Below are 11960 nucleotides of genomic sequence, written 5' to 3'. Positions count from 1 at the left end.
ACCCAAAATTCACAATTTCAGTCTTTCTGTTAATGTCTTTAATCTTTCTCTGCTTTCTCTATTATCAAGAGCCCTGGTTATAGTACCTAGGTTCTAAAAATTCTAGCATCTTTTTAAGCTGAAATCCTGCTTATTAAAGCCTCTTTGTTTTGAGACAGGGTCTCGCCCTGTCACCCAGGCTGGAATGCAGTGACACAATCATAGCTCACTGCAACCTTTACTTCATCAGCCCAAGCAATCCTCCCTTCTCAGCCTCCCAAGTAGCTGGGACAACAGGCATGCACCACCATGCCCAGTTAATATATATATATTTTTATTTTTGTAGAGACGGGGCCTGACTATGTTGCCCAGGCTGGTCTTGAACTCCTGGACTCTGGTGATCCTCTCACTTCAGCCTCCCTAGGTGCTGGGATTACAGGTGTGAGCCACACCCCCAGACTTAAAACCACTTTTATTAATACTAATGCTGATAACAATAACACCAGCAGCCTCTGACATTTATTAGGTGGTTACTATATGTCAAGCACTGTACTAGGCACATTTACTCATATTATTTCATATAACTTTCACACCTTCGTGGAAAGGTAAGTATCATCTCAATTTTATAGATAAGAAAGGTGAGACTCTGAAAGATGCGGTAATTTAGCCCAAATCTAAGTAGGTAGTAAGTAGAAGTATCCAAGTCTTCCTAACTCTAAAACCTGTGTTCCTTATTTATCACCCTTTTGTCTTTTTTTTTTCAGCTCAGTTCTCAGTTGTAGACAAGGAATTATGAAAATATTTGAGCAATGAAGGGAGGGGAAAGATTATAGTAGAGGGTAAGTTGGGATACAAAAAGGAAGATGTAGAATATGAGAGTAGAGAGTTTACATATTTTCTAATAAGCAACAAGAAGCAAAGGAAGGATTTTAGTGGTTGTGGCATAATAAACTTTTATTACATACTGGTGTTTTACAGGATGAATTATAGGAGATAGAGTGGAAAGAAGTTAGGACACAGGAAGAACAGCTGGGAAGCTGGGAAGAAAATGTAATGATGAGATGTCTGACTTAAAATAATGCTACTGTAATAACAAGGAAGGGAAATGGGATACCTTAAAAGAGGGCTTGATGACTGGATAATATTTCTATAAATTCTCTTAGAAATATAAAACAATCATGACTTTTGGGCTGAAATGGAGCAAGGGAAAAGGAAATATCAGAAAACATTTAAAGATATTTAGCCCAAATAACTTGATTTATAGTAACAACATCCCAGAGACTTCATGGGATTATATTTAATATTGAACATGTATTGATTTAGTCACATTAAATTTGTTCACATTAAACTATTATTTCTTATTACATAAACTTTCAAACAGTTATTTTCAAAAAATCTACAAGTCATTATTATTACTGTTACTTCTTTAATTATTCAGTTTGCTCGTTGAATAATTTTACAGACAAGAGCTGTCTTACTTCAGCCCACTCTTAACAGAATACCATAGATCGGGGGACTTAAATAACAGAATATTTTTTCATGCATTTCTGGAGGCTGGAAAGTACAACATCAAAGCACTTGCAAATCTGGTGTCTGGAGAGGGCACTCTTTCTGGTTTGCAGATTGCCATATTGTCATATCCTCACATGGTGGGGAACAAAGAGAGAAAGGAAGTTGACTCCTGTCTTTTTACAATGGCCCCAACTTCCTGATCTGATCACCTACCAAAGGTCTCTCCTTCTGATATCATCACATGAGGGGTTAAAATTTCAACATAAAATTTTTGGGGAACATGAACATTCAGTCCATAGTCTGAGCCAGAATTTCTTCTTAGATTTTTCATATGTGTACCTTGATAAAATAACAATCCATTTAAATGTGTTTACCCTTTACCTAGCAAATATTTTAGTAGTAAAACTTTTGGAATATTTATTATGAAAATACATGATGTAGACATTATAAATTTATAAAATTTAATATTTGGCATAGTTCCCCCACCATGTCTTTACTGTTTTGCTCTTTTAAGGATTTTCATCATTTTTTTTAAAAGGCCTACTCTTCACTGTGATTTTAGCTGCTTTCCTAAAAAAAAAAAAAAATGGAATAAAATGTTGATAGCAACCATATTAAAATATTTCTTATTCTTCTTAATACGTGAAGAAGAAAATCTACTGGTTTTTACATAGCAGGTATTATGTTGTTAATTTGTGAAATATGGAATCTGAAATACATGAGCTTCTGGAAATTTTATAAGTGCTTATGTATTCAAACATTTTTGTCTAAATTAACATTAGTACAGAATTTAAAAGTCAGTAGTCAACTTAATTTCAGGCTTGCTAAAATGGATAATGAATATCTTTAGGATAATTTATGTAAATATCCTTCTTAAACATGATAAACATGTATTTACATATTGTATATAATGTCCGGAATGTTCAAGAAATAAACTTAGTAAACATTATCACCTTCATCGTCATCTTCTCCACCTTCATCATGCTTAAATATTATCATGGTTATATTTTATATTTAAACAATGAAATTCAGATCAAAAGATTAGTCTGACAAAAACAAAGTTATTTCAGTAGAAATATCTGGAAAAACATCCCTGCCACTATTAGCTTACACAATAACAAAATACTATTCAACAAGTTCTTCATAGGCTACCAAAAGGAAATACTATTTTTTCTATAGGAACTATAATATATAAATGAGAGAAGGAGAATATTTATGCATTTCAGTCATATTTAACAAAATAAGAGGCAAGCTGAATGTCTTTAGTGACTTGACGTTATCACCAGATTATAATTTCACCAGACTCTAAGAAACAGTTTAATAGACACAGTAATGGTTGATGCATTTTAACTCTTAAATAACTTGGCTTATAATGTGAATAAGTTGTATTACTATGTTAATGGCTTTAACAGGTTGGTGAACACGTGGAGGTATCGGGAGGGTAGCATGCCTGGATAGGGCACAGAAGCTCTGTGCCCCTTCCTCCATACCTTGCCCTATGTTTCTGTTTCATCTGACTGTTTCTGAGCTGCATCTTTTTATAATAAACAAGTAATCTATTAAGTTAATTCTTTTCTTGGGTTCTGTGAGCCATTCTAACAAATGATCAAACCCGAGGATAATCATGGAAATGTCTGTTTTCTAGCTGGTTGGTCATAAGCACAGATGGCACTTGGATTTGTGATTGGCATCTAAAGTGAGGGCAATCTTGTGGAACTCAACCCTTAACCTGATGCTAACTCCAGATAGATAGTGTCAGATTTAGTTAAATTGTAGGACACTTAGCTGGTGTCTACAAAGAATTAAATAATTTATTGGTGTGAGAAAGAAACCACACATCTGATGATGTCAGAGTATACAGAAAAAATAATTGGTTTCTCCTATACACTCTGCTTTACAGCTTATTGCCATAATTTGTGGTAAAGTAATTCTTACCACCCTATTGTGTCTGGAGTTGGTTCCTTTCAGTGGGTTCTCAGTCTCGCCAACTTCAAGAATGAAACCGTGGACCTTCGCGGTGAGTGTTACAGCTCTTAAAGGTGGCAGGGACCCAAAGAGTGAGCAGCAGCAAGATTTATTGTGAAGAGTGAAAGAAGAAAGCTTTCACAGCATGGAAAGGGACCCGAGTGGGTTGTCACTGCTGGCTGGAGAGGCCTGCTTTTATTCCTTTATTTGTCCCTGTCCACATCCTGCTGATTGGTCCATTTTACAGAGTGCTGATTTGCCCATTTTACAGAGTGCTGATTGATGCATTTACAATCCTTTAGCTAGACACCGAGTGCTGTTTGGTGCGTTTTTACAGAGTGCTGATTGGTGCATTTACAACCCTCTAGCCAGACACAGAGCACTGATTGGTGCGTTTTACAATCTTTTTGTAAGACAGAAAAGTTCTCCAAGTCCCCACTCTACCCAGGAAGTCCAGCTGGCTTCACCTGTCACTATTACAGCATGCCAAATCAGTTATATAATGTTTTCACATTGTAGTTGTTAAAGGAAGAGCAAATATCAGTTTTTGAAAATTACCTAAATTACAATTCCTTCTTTTATTCATTGACAAAATACTTAGTGACTACCTCTCTCCTGCTTCTTTTAGTGAGTATATAAAATAGCCAACAACTAGTCCAGGAGCTGGCATTAACCTGAAAAGGAAAATAAAGGTGATTTCTTCAAGCCAGAGTCTCGATGGAAAATTCAAAGAAATAGTCTATCAATTACAAAATGTGATAAAGGTGTATGACAGAAAAACAAGTGCACAGGAATGATACCTAATATGTAGTGGGCAAAGAATTCACAAAGAAAGAGGTAGAAATGAGGAAAAGAAAGAAGGATATAAGTAGAATCTCACCAGTAATAAAATGCAAATCAAAATACATATCAATTTCCAGTCTGGACAAGATGGAACGGATACATTTAATCTTTCTTCTCTCGACTAAGTACAATAAAAAACCCTGGGCATGATGCAAGAAGCAATCAAACAACTCTGAAAAGGTGATAAAGTAGGTGTATTGGTTTGAAACCCTGGGACTGGTGACACACCATAGCAGCAGAGCATCACACCTCCTCCCACAGAACAAAATGTGACTCAGACCTAGCATTTTCAAAAGCCAAATCCAGTCATAGAAGGCAGTCCAGATAGGCCCATTCTTTCATCTAACAACACACTAAGGAAGTCTGACATCATCAACAAAGAGGATTGATTAGGAGCCCTAAGAACAATAAGCAGCCAAAAAAAGTGCTTTCCTTTCTTGCAGGACTGAGAATTTCCTTCCCCCACTGAGAGATACTGAGGGGACAGAGGCAAGAAGGATCTTGCAAAAACGAATGGTGTGGCCCAGAAAGTCTCTCTTTTCAGGGTCTGAGAGTTCCATACCCTTCTCAGAGATACAAGGGAAATCGTGAGACCCAGGTAAGGAGATCCCACCTCAACGAGGGTCCTGGCCCAAAAAGCTCTCTCAATCCCCCTCAGGTAACGCAGATCCTGCCAAAACAAATACCAAGCCAGAGAACCCTCCTCTCCCCCACAGGCCTCACAGTCTCTTCCCCTGCTGGGATACAAAGTGTCAGGCAGGTACGATGGGCAGGAAGAGCCCAGCCACAGTGGATGGTCATTCTCAGAAAGTCTCTTTTTCTCAATGGGCCTGAAAATACCCTCTTCCACCCAGAGACACAGGGGCAACTGGAAGGCCTTGGTAGGAATTCTTAGGAACCAGTAATATTGTTAAGGAAACCTCTTCATCTCAGGGGACCTGGGACTCCCTTTTCCGATGGAAAGACACTGGCCAAGGAAAATCCCTTCTGCAACTATAGCCATTGCTGTCATGGACAAGTAGGAGATAAGTATCACATAAACTGAAAAAAACAAAATAACACAACAAAGCCTCTGAAAATATACTGTCATAGAAACCACAGTCCAGAAAAGTAGACCAGAATCTGCATGCTGACTATAAACAGAATGAAGATCTGATGAAATTAAAGATATAAATCGACCCAGAGTCTGCTGGCATAATAGAAGAAATATTCAGGATACAGTTGAAAATGACTGGTCACACTAAGAATAAAGAAAATCACAACTTAAATGAGAGGAAACAATCAACTGATGCCAACATTGAGACAAATCAGATGTTGTTAATTGTCGAATTATCTAACAAGGATTTCAAAGCACACATCATAAAAATATTTCAGCAGTGCATTACAAAGTCTCCTGAAGCAAATGGAAAATAGAACATTTTGAAATGAAATAAGTTATAAAAATGGAAATTTTAGAAAAATACATTAACAGAAAAAAAAGCTTGAAGGAACTGTAAGAGAAAGAAGTCACTGAACTTTAGGATAGATCAACAGCATTCACCCATTCTGAACAAGAGAGGAAACAGATTTTTTTTTTTTTTTAGAGAGCCAAAATACATAATGATTTGCATCTTTGTAGCCCAACAAGAGAGAAGGGTTGAAAGACTATATAGGGAAATAATAGTTTAAAACATCCCAAACTTGGTGCAAAACAGTAATTCAGAGATTCAATAATATGAATGTACTTTAATTAGATAAACTCAAAGAAATTCACATATCATAATTAAATTTCTGAAAACTAAAGACAATATTAAATACGGAAAGCAGCTAGAGAAAAATGATGCATTGCTATTAGGAGAATACCAATATCCTAATGATAGTGGATTTCTCACCATAAATTATGAAGCCAAAATCTAAAGTGTCATAAGATCTTGTGGGAAGAACTGAAGAAGGTGATCTTGCTTCTGCACAGCCAGCTGCAATCCATTGAGGAACATGCCTCCGAGCCACCATTGTGCCTGGCCATTTACAGGAATGCTTCACCTGCATGGTCATCAATCCATTTAACCAGTTCTTCGAAGACGAATTGGACCCATTCAAGGTGCTGAAGGCAGCTGAGAACTAGAGAAAATAAGCCAACGGGGGTGTCACTGGGGGTGCTGGGGCCAAAAGCTCATCTCAGGCCATGCATGGCCCAGACCAACTCCAATGCCACGGACAAACAGGTGTATAAAGAGTCTCAGAAAGACAGCAAGAACCCACTTGCCCCAAAAGTTGGCATGGATGGCAAGAGGACATATAGTGCCCATGGAGGTTAAGAAAGAAGGAATAAGGTGAATTGGAAGAAGACCCAATCAACAACTGCAAGGTGAAGGGAAAATAATTGAGATAAGATGGGGAAAGGCAACCACCTCATGAAGGAAGATTTGAAAAACCACTTGAAAAGGGTGAAAGAGGAAAATTTTATTTGATAGACCTATCATTGACCAACCCATTCGAGGCTGTGGTGGTCTTGGAAGAAGTAGAGAGGGCTGTCAAAGTGAAATGGACCAAGGGTATGGATTTGATTTTTATGGTAAATGTGAATTTGATAGGCATGCTGGTAGGCATGCTGGAAGGCATAGATCTAGCCTGAAGCACAAGGACAAACATGGAGGTAGTGGATTTTACAACTGGGGAACTGTAAATGATAAGTTAACTGACTTGGATTAATCAAATATGACCTAGGAAACACCTGAAGGTGAAGAACTTCCAGTGGCAGACACTGAAAATAAGGAGAAGGAAGTTTAAGAGGTAAAAAAGAGGGTCCAAAAGAGATGACTTTGGATAAGTGGAATGCTATTCAAAATAAGGACTGGCCAAAAGTAGAATTTAATATCCAAAAACAAAACAAAGGTACTGACTGATGGGCACTGGAAGAAGAGATGTGCGCTTCATAAATCAAGGAGTAAAGAGATTCATGCTGAACTTGTCATTAAGGACCATCGTTTTTGAAAGCCAGCAAATGATATAATGTCTCAGCGGGAGATCAATTTTGGAGACCTTGGCCCTCGAGGACTTGGTGGGAGGGGAAGACAAGGTGAATGTGTGGTGGACCTCAGAACCTCAGCAGCACGACTGACAAGTCAGGTGCTTCTGTTCCTGATATGGATGACCCAGAGGCATTTCCAGCTCTGGCTTAACTGAATGCAATAAAACAACCATGGTTCCTTTGTGGAATTTCCTGTTCAATGCCTTTGCATGCTTAAGGATTCGAAACAATGAAGAAATCATGTTTTAAAAAGGCTGTCATTCACACAATTCACACTTAAAGACTGAATTGTATCTGTTTTAAAAATGAACTTCTCGGCCGGCGCGGTGGCTCACGCCTGTGATCCCAGCACTTTGGGAGACCAAGACAGGCGGATCACGAGGTCAGGAGATTGAGACCATCTTGGTTAACACGGTGAAATTCCGTCTGTACTAAAAATACAAAAAATTAGCCGGGCGTGGTGGCGGGCGCCTGTAGTCCCAGCTACTCGGCAGGCTGAGGCAGAATGGCGTGAACTCGGAAGGCGGCTGTTGCAGTGAGCCGAGATAGCGCCACTACACTCCAGCCTGGGCGACAGAGAGAGACTCCGTTTCAAAAAAAAAAATGAACTTCTCTCACTACATAAAATTAACAAATATGGTAGTCAGTTTTGTATTTAAAAATGTATTGGTAGCTATGTTTTTATAAATATCAGAAATTATGCATTCTTCATGAATACTTTTGTATTGCTGCTTGCAAATTTGCATTTCCAAGCTTGAAATATAGGTGTGAAATGTGTATACTAGTTTAAAGCTTTCACTTCATTTATGTTTTTTTATTTTAAATTTTTTGTGGATACATAGTAGGTGTGCATATTTATGGGATACATGAGATATTTTGATACAGGCATGCAACATGAAATATTCACATCAAAGTATATGGGATATCCGTCACCTCAAACATTTATCCTTTGTATTACAAACAAACCAATTATGCTCTTTTAGTTATTTTTAAAATGTATAATTAGATTATTTTTACTATGGACACTATGTTGTTCTATCTAATACTAGGCATTATTCATTCTTTCTATTTTTTGTAACCATTAACCATCACCACTTCCCTCCACCACCAATCCCTACTACCCTTCCCAGTCCCTGATAATCATCCTTTTACTGTCTGTCTCCATGATTTCAATTGTTTTGATTTTTATATCCCACAAATAAATGAGAATTTGCGATGTTTGTCTTTCTGTGCCTGGCTTATTTCACTTAACGTAATGATCTCCAGTTCCATAGATATTGTTGCAAATGACAAGATCTCATTCTTTGTTATGGCTGAATGGTACTCCATTGTGTATATGTACCACTATTACTTTATCCGTTCATCAATTGATGGACACATATGTTACTTCCGAATCTTAGCTATTGTAAACAGTGCTGCAGCAAATATAGAAGTGCAGATATCTTTGATATATTGATTTACTTTCTTTTGGGTATATACCCAGCAGTGGGATTGCTGGATGATATGATAGCTCCACATTTAGTTTTTTGAGTAACCTTCGAACTGTTCTCCATTGTGGTTGTACTGATTCACATTCCGGCAAGAGTGTACAAGGGTTTCCTTTTCTCCATATCCTACCAGCATTTTTTATTGCCTGTCTTTTGGATATAAGACATTTTAATTTTAACTGGGGTGAGGTGATATCTCATTGTAGTTTTCATTTGCATTTCTCTGATGATCAATGATGTTGAGCACCTTTTGCCATATGTATGTCTTCTTTTTAGACATTTCTATTCAGATCTTTTGCCCATTTTTCAATTTAATTATTAGACTCTTTTTCTATAGAGTTTTTTAAGCTCCTTATATATTCTGGTTATTAATCCCTTGTTAGATGGGTAGTTTGCAAATATTTTCTCCCATTCTGTGGGTTGTCTCTTCACATTGTTGGTGGGTTTTTTCTTGTTGTTGTTTTTGTTTTTGTTTCTGTGTAGAAGTTTTTTAACTTGATGTGATCCCATTTGTCATTTGTGCTTTGGTTGCCTGTGTTTGTGGGATATTACTTGAGAAACTTTGCCCAGATCAAGTCCTGGAGAGTTTCCCCAATATTTTCTTGTAGTAGTTTCATAGATTGAGGTCATAGATTTATCTTTCATTCATTTTTCTGTGTTTTTTCTGTTTGTCAAGAGATAGGGGTCTAGTTTCATTCTTCTGCATATGGATATCCAGTTTTACCAGCACCATTTATTGAAGAGACTGTCTTTTCCTAGGTGTATGTTCTTGGCATCTTTGTGAAAAATGAGTTCACTGTAGTATGTGGATTTGTCTCTGGGTTCTCTATTCTGTTCCCTTGGTCTACATGTCTGTTTTTATGCCAGTGCCATGCTGTTTTTGTAAACATAGCTCTGTAGCATACTTTGAAGTGTGGCGATGTGATTCCTCAAGCTTTGTTATTTTTGCTCAGGAAAGCTTTGGCTATTCTGAGTCTTTTGTGGTGCCATATAAATTTCAGAATTTTTTTTCTATTTTTTGAGGAATGTCATTGGTATTCTGATAGGGATTGCATTGAATCTGTAGATTGGTTTGGTTAGTATGGACATTTTAACAATATTGATTATTCCAATCCATGAACATGAAATATCTTGTCATCTTTTGGTGTCCTCTTCAATTTCTTTCATCAGTGTTTTATAGCTTTCATTGTAGAGAGGTTTTACTTCTTTGGTTAATTCCTAGGTATTTACTTGTATTCATGGCAATTGTAAATGGGATTACTTTTTTATTTCTTTTTCAGATTGTTCGCTGTTGGCCTATAGAAATGCCACTAATGTTTACCATTTTTGTTTTTTAATCAAGGATTTAAATGTTCTCTCAATTACAGACTGGTTTTAAATATTGAACATATCAGTTTTAATACCTGCTTTGCATTTTCACACATGGTCAACTGGCACATGTTAAACTTTGATTTGTTTAATATTTTTCTTTTTGCGGAAACATTTTTTTTCTTTTGTCATGATATCCAGATATATACATGTGTATATACTAAATATGCTCAGAAATATCAGTACTTGAACCGATTCAAAGCATATTGGTTTAATAGCTCTTGCTTCTTGCGTGGTTCATTAGGTTCAAATTATAATTAATTTACAATTTCAACTGTACTAACTTTTCAAATGTATGACTTTCCCATTTTAAAAGCCAAACCAGACACTTTATTGGTGAGAGCTATTTAAGCTACTTATCGTTGATAGACACATTCTGTGAAGCGAAGTTGTTTTATGGGTATGGGTTTTACCCACTCCAACAGGGTGGGTAGAATAAGTTGATTTGGCTAATGTGTAACATTTAAACTGTTCTATAAAATAAGTGTCTGGCCAATTGATATAATTTCTGTGTGTGAAAATCTCCAAAATCAAAATGGTATATCCATAATTGATAACTCTTTAATCATTCCTTTTTCTAACAAACAAAAAACAAAAGACAGTGGTTAGTATTATGAGAAGGATAGTATTTTAATTTTTGGAATTTGGAAAGCAGACAGTTTTACTTTACAAGGTTGGAACAGCATCACCATCCATGAAATATAAACCCCAAATCTTTACTGTTTCTGGATTTCTTATATTGCTATTATTTGGTCATAAGTTGATAGAGGAATATTTGTTCCACAGAAAGCAATAATTATTTTTCCTCTTCCTCCATTAGAAAATTAGGTTAATAATGAATTCCGTTAATGGGAGCATCACCACTTATTAAAACATATACGGAGAAAATGATGCATAAAACAGATTTTCTAGGAGAAAAAATAGTGTCACAACAATTTGGAAGTGATCAAATAAAGAAATTGTTAACATCAGATTCTATATCTAGCAAAACTATTCTTCAGAAATGAAGGGGAAATTAGAAACTTTATCATATTAAAGGAAACTGAAAGAATTTGTCTCTAGCATACCTACTCTTAAAGGCTAAAGGAAGTTTGTCAGACAATTAAAGAGATAAAAGAAATATTCTTGGAGCATCAGGAAGGAAGAAGAACAACTGAAAGATTATAAATATGTATACATAAATGGGCTACTGTTTTTCTCATGAGTTTTATAAATTATATCAAGTCAATTATATGTGTGTATATATATATTTGGAGACAGGGTCTCTCTCTGTCACCCAGGCTAGAGTGCAGTAGTGCGATCACAGTTCACTGCACCCTTGAACTTCTGGGCTCAAGCAATCCCTTTGCCTCAGCCTCCAACATAACTGGGACTACAGGCCTATGCCACCACATTCATGTTTTCATTTTGAAACAATTTTTCAGTGCACTCTGATAGATATATGATTGCTTTTATCACTTGATTTTCAATTAATGCAGAATGCAAAGTGGTGTTTTTGCTTTATTTCCATTACTGCTCCAGCCCTTTCAATGGCCGTTCATTCAAAAGGAGATTTTATTTCAACTTTTAATGAATATTTGTAAATGGTACTTAAGACTTTATTAGGCAGAGCAGTAATAGAGCTCTGCCTAATTATACTGTAACAACCAACATTTACACATAATTTATTAGAAGTGGACATATCCTTTAAAAAAAACACAGTTATGTGGCCTGAACATGATATAGTTAATATAACACATGAAAAATAATGAGCATGTGTCTTCCTATTGTTTTTGAAGATGGCTGCTGAAAAGCAA

The 11960-nt window shown here is 36.4% G+C and overlaps 1 pseudogene; it reads left to right on the top strand.

The window, feature by feature from the left end:
• The first annotated feature begins 516 nt into the window (after positions 1–516).
• On the top strand, positions 517–7460 carry LOC101142779 (SERPINE1 mRNA-binding protein 1-like; annotated as a pseudogene).
• The last annotated feature ends 4500 nt before the right edge of the window (positions 7461–11960 follow it).

This window comes from Gorilla gorilla, chromosome X, assembly GCF_029281585.2.
Source record: "Gorilla gorilla gorilla isolate KB3781 chromosome X, NHGRI_mGorGor1-v2.1_pri, whole genome shotgun sequence".
Taxonomy (NCBI): Eukaryota; Metazoa; Chordata; class Mammalia; order Primates; family Hominidae; genus Gorilla; species Gorilla gorilla.
The sequence above is the reverse complement of the archived record's forward strand: the minus strand, read 5'-3'. Positions and strand labels throughout refer to the sequence as shown.